Here is a 12,020-nt window from a genome sequence, read left to right on the forward strand (position 1 = left end):
TTTGCTGCAGATTTTCTAGATCCTTGAGGTGACTTGAAAGCTCATCTATTTGGTGCCTTTCCAATTTCTTGATGTAGGCACCTATTGATATAAACTTTCCTCTTAACACTGCTTTTGTTGTATCCCATAGGTTTTGGTATGTTGTGCTGTTATCCTCATTTACTTCCAGAAAATTTTTGATTTCTCTTTTAATTTCTTCTATGACCCATTGTTCATTCAGGAGCATGTTGTTCAATCTCCATGTGTTTGCACGTGCTCTAGGGATTCCTGAGTTGCCAATTTCCAATTTCATTCCTTTGTGGTCTGAGAAGCTGCATGGTATGATTCTAATTCTTTTGAATTTGCTGAGACTTGCTTTATGGCCTAGTATGTGGTCAATCCTAGAGAGGGTTCCATGTACTGCTGAGAAGAATGTAAAGTCCTTAGATGTAGGATGAAATGTTCTGTAGATGTCTGTTAGATCCATTTGGGCTATAGTGTCATTTAAATCTACTGTCTCCTTGTTGATCTTCTGTCCTGTTGATCTGTCTATCTCTGAGAGTGGAGTATTGAAGTCCCCCAGTACTATTGTATTAGGGTCTAAGTCTCCCTTTAAGTCCCTTAACAAGTCTTTTAAATAGGCTGGTGCCCTGTAATTAGGTGCATATACGTTGATAATCGTTATATCTTCCTGTTGAATGGATCCCTTAATCATTATATAGTGCCCCTCTTTGTCTCTCCTAACAGTTTTTGTGGTAAAGTTTATGTTGTCCGATATTAAGATGGCTACGCCCGCTCTCTTTTCATTTCTGTTGGCGTGGTATATCTTTTTCCAGCCTTTCACTCTCAGCTTGTATGGATCATTGTTGGATAGATGGGTTTCTTGTAAGCAGCAAAAGGATGGGTTTTGGTCCTTAACCCAATCGGCCAATCGGTGTCTTTTAACTGGACAGTTCAAGCCATTAACATTCAATGTGACTATTGAGAAGGAGTAACTTTGCCCTGCCATTTGCCAAAGATATTTTCTAATATCTGGTTTGAGCTTCTTGTGATCTTTTGCTCTGAGGTTTCCTTCCTTTACCTTCTTTCATATTGGTGACCGTGTTTCTGTGTTTCTGTATGTAACACATCTTTAAGCATCTTTTGCAGGGCTGGACGAGTGGCGACAAATTCTTTCAATTTCTGTTTGCTGTGAAAGGTCTTTATTTCACCTTCATTCACAAATGAGAGCTTTGCAGGATATAATATTCTGGGCTGGCAGTTTTTCTCTCTTAGTACCTGGGCTATATCTCGCCATTCTCTCCTGGCTTGTAGGGTTTCTGATGAGAAATCAGCTGTAAGTCTAATTGGAGATCCTCTGAGAGTAATCTGGCGTTTCTCTCTTGCACATTTTAGGATCTTTTCTTTGTGTTTCACTGTGGTGAGTTTGATTACGACGTGTCTTGGTGAGGATCTCTTTTGATCATGTTTATTAGGGGTTCTCTGAGCTTCCTGTACTAGGATGTCTCTGTCCTTCTCCAAACCTGGGAAATTTTCTGCTAGTATCTCACTAAAAAGGCCTTCTAATCCTTTCTCCCTTTCCATGCCTTCAGGAACTCCTAGAACCCGAATGTTGGGTTTTTTAATAGTATCCTGTAGATTCCTAACAGTATTTTTTAGATTACTGATTTCTTCTTCTTTTTTTTGATTTGACTGTTTCCTTTCCTGTTCTCTGTCTTCTAATTCCGATATTCTCTCTTCTGCTTCATCCATTCTGTTTTTAAGGCTCTCTAATGTGTTTGCCATTTGATCTATTGAGTTCTTCATTTCATTGATATTTTTTGCCAGTACTGCAGTTTCCTGTTCCACTAATTTTTTCATTTCATTTTGATTCCTCCTTAATATTTCATTTTCACGGGAGAGATTTTCTATCTTGTCCATTAAGGATTTCTGTAGTTCAAGAATTTGTTTTTGAGAACTTCTTAATGTTCTTATGAAATTTTTGCCATCTGCTTCGTGCATTTGCTCTAACTGTTCCTCTTCATAATCTTGCATTGGCGTGTCTTGTTCACTTGGGGGCGTCATAGTGCTATCCTTATCTTTGGTACCTCCGCTTCTATGTTTCTTGCTTGGCATGTTAGAGATAGTTTGTGGTGTTTTTGTTTTTGTTTTGGTTTTGGTTTTGGTTTTTGTTTTTTTCTCTCGTTATACTGTGCCTCTGAGTGAGCTGTCTGTTTTGTTGGAGCCTTAGGGGCTGTGATGGGTGTGGCTAGAGAGCTATGCTTGTTTCTTGAGGTTTAAGGCTGTGTAAAGAGCGACTCTCCCGGATTACTTGCTCCTTGCTGGGACGCTCGCTCGCTCTCTCTCTCTCTCTCTCTCTCTCTCTTTTTTTTTTTTTTTCTTTTGACTCAGTTGGGAGTGGAGTTGAGGGTAGTTGAAATCTAGCCTCTGTGGGTATTCGTTTGATTTATGCCTGGGAACATACACAGGGTTTATGCAGCCCTCAATGTGTTCTCCAGTTTCGCTAATGATACTGAGTTTGGCTGAGCTTTACATATGTAAAATCGCGGTGCTCTTTGTTTTGCTTGGTGAGTGAAGGGAGAGGCCTCTGTTCCCCCTCCCCCCAGTGTCTCGGACTTCTCAGGTCTTTGTCTTACCGACCTCCGTTCCCGCGCTGGCGAGATTCTGTGGCTCTGGCTCCTCTCCCGCTCGGCTCGTCTCGGTTGGTTTTCCACGCGGTGGGTTCCCTGTAAGTCCTCCGTGTCTCATCCACAAGGTCCGGAAGCGTCTCCTCTGCAGTTTTTTTTTTTTTGAGTCTTTTCCTGAGGCTACAGTAATTCCACTTTTATGAGAGTTTATTTTCCCAAACTAAGGCACACGTCCTCACTATCCGCCATCTTGGCTCCGCCCCCAACAATTAACACTCTTATGTATGATATCATTGATCATCCGAGGCTCTTGACATGAGCTTCCAAGTCTATGGAAGCCTTTTGAGGCCACAATCTCTGTCAGTACTTAGACAAGGCCATAAGCAAAGTGGAAATTCTCTCCTCCCTTCAGAGAAAAGTACACACTTCTTTCCACTGGGGTCTCACTCATAGAGATCCTTCATGTAGGACATTTTTTTTTTACCACAGTGTCTTGGCTTTCCATCCCTGAAATTCTCTCATGGGCTTTTCAGCCAGACCAGAATGCCTTAAGGGCTGATTCTGAGGTCAGAATGCTATTTAGAGCAATTAGCATTCTATGAGTCTCCTGTGTGGACTGCTTCCCATGTTGGAACATTCCATCCTTTTTAAATCTATCTATTGTTTTTACCAGACACTTAATCTTATTTATATGATCCCTGTAACACTTAATCTTATCTGTATTATCAATTTAATATTTAATATGATCATTAACCCAGCTTAATGTGATCAGGAGTCCCATGGCAAGTTTTTAGCTGTACCCTTAGAAGTAAGTCCATAGGAATGTATGCAGAACTATACAGCTTTATAGTTACAAACTTCTTCCTCCCTCTCTTATTCCCACTCTTACTTTTTAATGGGATCTAGTTTCAATTGACTTTATACACATATCATTAATTCTATTTTAAGTAAAGAGTTCAACCAATGGTATTAAGAAGAAAAAAAACACTATTCCTCGACAGTCAAGACAAGGGCTGATCAAGTCATTGCTTCTCAAAATGTCAATTTCACTTCTACAGGTTTCCTTTTAGGTGCTCCATTAGTTATCACAGATCAGGGAGAACATATGGTATTTGTCCTTTTGAGACTGGCTTATTTCACTAAGTATGATGTTTTCCAGATTCATCCATTTTGTTGCAAATGACCAGATTTCATTTTTTTAACCACTGTTTAGTATTCCACAGAGTACATATCCCATAATTTCTTTATTCAGTCTTCTGTTGATGAGCCTTTAGGGTGATTCCATGTCTTAGCTATTGTGAATTGAGCTTCAATAAACATGTGGGTGCAGATAACTCTTTTAATTGCTGACTTCACTTCCATTGGGTAAATTCCAAGGAGTAGGATGGTTGTTCATATGACAGCACTATATTCAGATGTCTGCGGTATCTCCAAACTGTCTTCCACAGTGTTTTTACCAGTTTACATTCCCACCAATCATGGATTAGGGTACTGTCCCCACCCCCACATCCTTGTCAGCATTTGTTGTTTGTTAATTTCTTCATGAAAGCTATTCTAACTGGAGTGAGGAGAAACCTCATTGTAGTTTTGTTTTGCATTTCCCTTACATCTAGTGATCCTGAGCATTTTCTCAGTGTCTGTTGGCCATTTGTATTTCCTCTTTTGAAAAATGTCTGTTTAAGTCCTTTGCCCATTTCTTAACTGGATTATTTGTTTTGTTATTGTGGAGTTTCTTGATCTCTTTATATATTCTAGTTATTAATCCTTTATCAGTTTCATTGTTTGCAAATAATTTATCCTATTCTGTCGGTTGCCTCCTCACTTTTTTGTTGCTTTTGCAGTACAGAAGCTTATCAATTTGATGTATTCCCATTTGTTAATTTTGGCTTTGATTGCCTGTGCCTCTGGGGTCTTTTCTAAGAACTCTGCCTATACCAATGAATTGCAGGCTTTCCCCAATGATCTCTAGTAATTTGATGGTATCAGGTTGTAGATTTAGGTCTTTCTGACATTTTGAATGGATTTTTTTGTAAGGTGTAAGGTAGGGTTCCTGCTTCTTACTTCTGTGTGTGGAAATCCAGTTTTCCTAGCACTATTTGTTGAAGAGACTGTCCTTGCTCCAGGGCTTGGTTTTAGATCCTTGGTTGAATATAAGTTGATTGTAGATGGTTGGATTTATTTCTGGCATTTCTATTCTGTTCCATTAGTCTAGCCATATGTTTTTGTACTAGTACCAGGCTGTTTTGATTATAACTGCCTTGTAGTATGTCTTGAAATCTGGTATGTGATGCCTCCAGCTTTGTTTCTATTGTATAATATTGTGTTAGCTATTTGAGGTCTCCTGTGTTTCCAAATGAATTTCAGCATCATTTTTCTAGATCTGAGAAGAATGTCTGGTATTTTGATTGATATTACATTGAATTTGTAAATTGTTCTCAGAAGAATGGACATTTTGATGATATTGATTCTTCCAATCCATGAACATACAAGTTTTTTCCACTTTTTGAATGTTCTTCTATTTCTTTCTTTAATGTTTTGTAATTCCTATCATAGAGATCTTTGATCTCCTTGGTTAAATTTATTCCAAGGTATTTGATTTATTTTGTGGCTACTGTGAATGGGATTGATCTTAGAAGTTCTTTCTCAGCCATTGTATTTTCTGTGTATACAAAAGCTATTGATTTTTGTGTATTGATTTTACATCCTGCTACTTTATCAAACTCTTTTATATGTTCCAATAGTCCTTTGGTGGAGTCTTTTGGATACCCTATATTTAGAATTATGTCATCTGCAAATAGGATTAGTTTGACTTCCTGTTTCCTAATTTGAATCCCTTTGATTTCTTTTTCTTGTATAATGGTTCTGCCTAAAACTTTCAGGACTATATTGATAAGCAATGGTGAGACTGGGTATCCTTGTCTGGTTCTGGATCTCAGTGGGAATGCTTCCAACTTTTCCCCATTCAATAGGACGCTGGTTGTGGGTTTGTTATAAATTGCCTTGATTGTGTTAAGGAATGTTCCTTCTTCTTCTTTTTTTGTTTAAGAACCAAAAGACATTTATTTACAAGATTTCCTACTTGAGCAGCAATGAGAGTCAAGAAACATATAAACAGTTAACTAAAACCTCACTTACAGTCTTTAAGCCAGTTTATAAAACAACTAGAGCAGCTCCTGACACTTAAGCTAGAGATGTCTCTCTCAGCACCCTTCAACTGCACAAAGATATACATTTATAACCCAAGGTGTCTGTGCAAACAGCACTGTGGCATTTGGCTCAGCTGTAGTAGCCTCTAGAGCACTACTCCCTGTTCACCTTACATAGCTATTCCCCACTTCAGATTTCTTTGTTGGCTTCTTTCTCTTTTGCTCCCTCTTTGGCATTTTCCTCTTTTTCTCCTTCTCCAGCAACTCCCTCCTCTTTTTTCTCTCCACTGTTGACTCCTTTCTCTTCTTTTTGCTCTGTTTTCTCTTGCTCTGCTCCACTGATGCTTGCTTTCTCTCCTCCTTTGTGCTGAACACCGACGTAAACTGCTTTGTTATAGTCTTCCAGGTTCTAAGTGATTTCAATGGCCAAAAATTGTATTCTGGGAGTGAAGATGATGTTTTCCTCAGTATAACCCTGAGAACAATCTAGTCACAGCAAAGTACCATAGTTGAAGTCTTTCACAGTCCCTTCAAACTTCAAACAGAATGGCCTCCACTTCTCTTTTGCTGATTTTGATTTGAGTTCTTCTGGATCTAACATATCCATCTTGAGTTTCTGAAAAATTTTTCAGAACTCAGAGTAGATTTGGCCATCCACTTTGGTGAGTTTCAGGAACTGTGGGACAACTGATGAAATCAGCTTGTAATACACTTCAGCATGGTGCATTGCTCTTGCAGCCCAAGCCATTTCAATATCTGGATCATTGCTGTAAGACTCTGCTGGGAGAGAAAGAGAATGTGCCATGGATGCCAGCTCCCTGGAAACTGGTTAATTGGTTCTACTACTAGCCTCCATGTTGGTGCCAGAAAGCATGGCTTCACCTCTCCGGAAGTGATTTTTTTTTTCATGCTTCTCCCGCAGTTGGCTGGAAAAGCAGAATGTTCCTTCTAAACTCAATTTGTTTAGACTTTTCATCATGAAAGGGTGTTGTATCGTATAAAATGCTTTATCTGCATCTATTGAGATAATCAGATGGTTTTTGTTCTTCAGTGTGTTAATGCGACGTATCACGTTGATTAATTTGCAAATGTTGAACCATCCCTGCATATCAGGGATAAATCCCACTTGGTCTGGGTGGATGAACTTTCTGATGTGTTGTTGGATTCAATTGACCAGAATTTTGTTGAGGATTTTTGCGTCTATGTTCATCAGGGAAACTGGTCTGTAGTTCTCTTTCTCTGTTGTGTCTTTTCTGGATTTAGGAATTAAGGTGATGCTGGCTTCATAGAAAGAATTTGGGAGGATTCCCTCCCTTTGAATTGTTTTGAATAACTTGAGAAAAATTGTAGTTCTTCTTTAAATGTCTGGTAGAATTCAGTAGTGAAGCCATCTGGTCCTGGGGATTTCTTTGTTGGGAGAGTCTTTATTACTGATTCAATTTATGTCTTGGTTATGGGTCTGTTTAGGTTTTCTATGTCTTCATGGCTCAATTTATGTAGGTTGTATGTGTCCAGGAATCTATCCGTTTCTTTTAGGTTTCCCACCTTGTTGGCATACAGGTCTTTGTAGTGGTTTCTGATGATTCATTTTATTTCTGTGGTGTCTGTTGTTACATTTCCTTTTTCATCTCTAATTTTATTGACTTGGGTCTTCTCTCTCCATTTTTTTGTTAATTGGACCAGTGGTGTGTCAGGTTTGTTTATTTTTTCAAAAAACCAGCTCTTCATTTTACTACTCTTTTGTATTTTTTTTGGTTTCAATTTTGTTGATTTCTTCTCTAATTTAATTATTTCTTTTCTCCTACTAGTTTTGGGTTTAGTTTGCTGTTGTTTTCCTAGATCTTTGAGGTGCATTGATAGTTCATTTATTTGGTGCCTTTTTAATCTCTTGATATATGCTTCATTTGCTATAAACTTTCTTCTTCTTCTTCTCCTGCTCCTGCTCTTTCTCCTTCTCCTTCTCCTTCTCCTTCTTCTTCTTCTTCTTCTTTTGACAGGAAGTTAGAGACAGAGAAAGAGAGAGAGAGAGAGAGAGAGAAAGGTCTTCCTTTTCCATTGGTTCACCCCCAAATGGCCACCACAGCCAGTGCACTGTGCTGATCCAAAGCCAGGAGAGCCAGGTGCTTCATCCTGGTCTCCCATGCAGGTGCAGGGCCCAAGCACTCCTCCACTGCACTCCTGGGCCACAGCAGAGAGCTGGCCTGGAAGAGGGGCAACCGGGACAGAATCCGGCACCCTGACCAGGACTAGAACTTGGTGTGCTGGCACCGCAGGCGGAGGATTAGCCTATTGAGCCGTGGTGCAGGCCATAATTGGGTTTCCTCTGAATGTGATTTGGCATTTCTCTCAGGCACATTTTAACATCTTTCCTGTAGGTTTTACTGTGGAGAGTTTCACTACAATGTGTTGTGGTGAAGATCTTTTCTGATCATGTCTATTGGGAGTTCTGTGTACTCCCTCTACTTGGATGTCTCTTTCTTTCCTCAAATTGGGAAAGTTTTCTGTTATTATTTCATTAAGAAGGAGGTCTTCTAATCCTCTCTCTCTTTCCATGCCTTCTGGAACTCCTAGGATCTATATGTTGGGTTGCTTGATAGTATCTTGTAGGTCTCCAACTGTGTTTTTTGATTTTCTGATTTCTTCTTCTTCTTCTTTTTTTTAGTCTGAGTGTAATATTTCCAGAAATTTGTTTTCTAGTTCTGATATTCTTTCTTCTATCTCACTTATTCAGTTGCTAAGGCTTTCCACTGCATTTTTATTTGAATTATTCATTTCTAGTATTACATTCTGATTTCTCTTTAATATCTCAATTTCTTGGGAATACTTTTCATTTAGATTGTGAATCTGCTTCTCATTGCTTCTAAGTATCTTAAAATTAATTTTCTGAATTCCATTTCTGGAATACCCTTGATCTTTTCATCTTCGCCATCTACTATTAAAGAGTTGTGGTGTTACTTTAGGAGAGCTCATAGTGTCTTCCTTATTGTTATTTAGGTTTTTCCTTTGTTTTTTGGCATTTGTGCATTTTTTCTTTTTTTGTCTGGTTGCTTTAATATTTAATTTGTGTCTTTGTGATTTAGTGGGACATTTATACTTTTAGTGAGTTCCAAGCGGTGTGTGCTGGATGTGGCCTTGGTGCTCTGTTCAGTATTTTGGGGTGGAGGAGGTATCCAATGTAAGGTCCCCATAGGGCTTTGTATCTTTCCTCTCATTTTTTGGTTAGAGGAGGTTGCTCACTTCTGTTGATGTAACCTTCCCTTTCCCTCACATTTGTGGGATGCACTGGTGTTGGTCTGTGGTGTGTTCAGGGTTATATTGCCTTGCTTAACAATCTGCACCTCTAATCTGTGGAGATTTTCTTGTGGTGAGGTTTCCCTCTGTAATGAGCTGCTGTGTGTCTGTGTGTTGCAAGTGGAGGCAGTCCCACCTCTTGGAGCCCAGCTCACTTCTCAGTCATGGTGGAGGCAGGGAAGGGCTCCGATGCATGGAGCCTCGCCTACTGGGACCCGGCTCGCTTCTCAGTGGTGGACAGAACAGCTTTGAGTTTTCGATATTCAGAACTTCTTGTTGCACAGCTTGCATGGTGGGGAAGAAATTCTTCTGAAATGTTATGGTTCTCATTCCTAGGGGGGTGTGATGTGGTGAGGTAGCCCCCTGCAGTTGATGGGTATGTGCATGGGAGGCAAATGTGGCAGTTCCCTGCTTGCATTCGAAAATGTAAACAAACAAGATGGCTTCTCCCAGGCTGCAGGTCCAGGTTGGGTGGGGGGAGGGAGAGGGTAAGGGAGTGCCTGACCCCTCTGTTTGTTCCTCTATACCTTCTCTTTTTTCCTGCATGGAACTTTGAAAGCAGTTCACCAAGCTGTCCCCCCATTGCTATTTGCAGGTCCATGGACTTGCGATTTCCTGTCTCACCTGGTCTTGCACCAGCCTCCCTGGGCTGTGCTTCCACCATGCCTCCACTGCTTCCAAAAGGACGTATTGAGACAAGCATGAAGGCATTTATGGACCAAGTATAGAAGTGGCATATAACACTGCAATTACATTCTACTGAGGAAAACCTAGTCACTTCATTGTAACAGAAAGATAGTCTAGCTGTGTGCCCAGAAGAGAGTGGAGTTTTGGCTACCCTCCTCCCTTACACAAATCATACTCACACACCTTCCAAGGGATAATCCCAGAAATGTTGTAAGTTATTGCAAGTATCTCAAAGGCTAGGGTCTCCGGGTGATGCCTGAGGTCTTGATATGGTTCCTCAAGGTCTATCATCTTTTGAACAGAAACACAAGTTGCCTGTGGTCCATTTACCCACCCAACACACAAAAGTGGATGGGATAACCACAATCAAACTCCCAAAGCAGTCCTTGGTCTGGAGCAGTGATGCAATCCTTTTGAGTAGATATTATGCAGACTTGTAAACCTTGAAAGAAAATGTCTTGGTACACACTTGACCTGTTCTCTGCAAAGAACTTTCTTGCCATTCTTCACCAAGCAAGTACAAAGAGGCTTTGCTCCCCTGGACTGTATTCTTGTCAGATGTCCTTTCTGGTCACAGAGGAGGTGAATGTTGGAGATATGTTATAAGTTGTACTTGTTTCAGAGCCCACTTTTCCATTGTCATATGAGAATAATTTTACTAATTTAAGCTAGTGGCTTCTTGGGAGTTACAGTTTGTTCAAAAATTGATGAGCATCTGACCTACTTATTTCCAGTCACTTTCATATGCTAAACTTCTTTTCTAGAGCTGCTCTAAGGTTTGCCTTCTTTGAAAAGCCCATGCATCTCCCTGTTGTCTACACTGAAGTCTGAAACAGGTTTGGGTAACCAGGCAACGTCCTTGATATTATCTTCATCACTGGGCTGAGTCTTCTCTTTTTTGACCTATAAATCTTATCTTCTGGTATTTGAGGTATGGGAACCATCACTTTTTCTAGCCCTGAAAAAGTCCTGAATTTGTTTTGCTTTGATTTTCAGTTCTACTTCACCTGGCAAACAAGCCACTTTTTGCTTGAGTGTTTTCTTTCTTCTAATACTTAGATAAAAGCAATAACTAGCAGCCAATATACACAAATATTCTTACTTTTTTTTCCAGCTACTTTATCTAAATTCAGATTCAATAGATTCTTGGTCTGACTTCCAAGTTATCACAGATGACAGTCTTTTTTATGCATTTTTATCCATAGATAACATGGGGCTTTAGCTTTCTCACTTCTTTTTTTTTTTTTTTTTTTTGACAGGCAGAGTGGACAGTGAGAGAGAGAGACAGAGAGGAAGGTCTTCCTTTGCCATTGGTTCACCCTCCAATGGCCGCCACACAGCCGGTGCGCTGCAGCCGGTGCACTGTGCTGATCTGATGGCAGGAGCCAGGTGCTTCTCCTGGTCTCCCATGCGAGTGCAGGGCCCAAGGACTTGGGCCATCCTCCACTGCACTCCCGGGCCACAGCAGAGAGCTGGACTGGAAGAGGGGCAACCGGGACAGAATTTGGCGCCCCAACTGGGACTAGAACCCGGGGTGCCAGTGCCACAGGCGGAGGATTAGCCTAGTGAGCCGCGGCGCTGGCCAGCTTTCTCACTTCTGACATCCATCTTCTTCCTGCCTTCAGTCTGAACACTAAGCTAATTCATACACTTTAAATATTTGTTAGGCTACTAATTTCTAGGTGCTGATTCTCATATCGATTAGGGAAGGCGGTAAACAAAAAGCCTTCTTACACTCAGTGGGATGCAGGTGTGATATGAATCTGCCACTTTCAATATGTGGCTGCCAAGCTTTCCTTGAGGTTACCATCCCCACTGGCCAAAAAAAGAAGAAACAGCATGGAGGGGCATGAGTGGGACATTTTAGTGGGAAAAGCCTGGATGTGAAACATTTTCCTTCTGTTCACACTCCATTGCAGAGAACTTAGTCACATGGAATCACTACAAGGGAAAGAAAAAATCTACTCCAGCCATGGGTCCAGGAAGGAGAGATTGGATGTTGTCAATTGGTAGTCTCTATCACACATAATAATAAAAGGTGAAAAAAACAGAACAATTCTTCCTACAGGACAGCTTAATATTCTTGAGATGTCATTACTACACTGGAAGAATTAGAGGAAGTTGCAAAATTTATAATTGCACTGATGAAAGAGATTTTTTTTTGAGTGAAGAGTAGGGGTAGTTATAAGTATTTAACAAAGTAAAACTTAATGATTTGATCTGATTTGTAGCAATAGAGGTAATTGGGGAGAACTATCTTGTGAATGTTGTTGGAGTTCTCCATTTCTAG

The 12,020-nt window shown here is 40.3% G+C and overlaps 1 pseudogene; it reads right to left on the reverse strand.

Moving 5' to 3' along the window:
* Positions 1-5,942: 5,942 nt before the first annotated feature.
* On the reverse strand, positions 5,943-6,608 carry LOC133751187 (protein PBDC1-like; annotated as a pseudogene).
* Between the last annotated feature and the right edge of the window lie 5,412 nt (positions 6,609-12,020).

This window comes from Lepus europaeus, chromosome 22 (genome assembly GCF_033115175.1).
Source record: "Lepus europaeus isolate LE1 chromosome 22, mLepTim1.pri, whole genome shotgun sequence".
Lineage (NCBI taxonomy): Eukaryota > Metazoa > Chordata > Mammalia > Lagomorpha > Leporidae > Lepus > Lepus europaeus.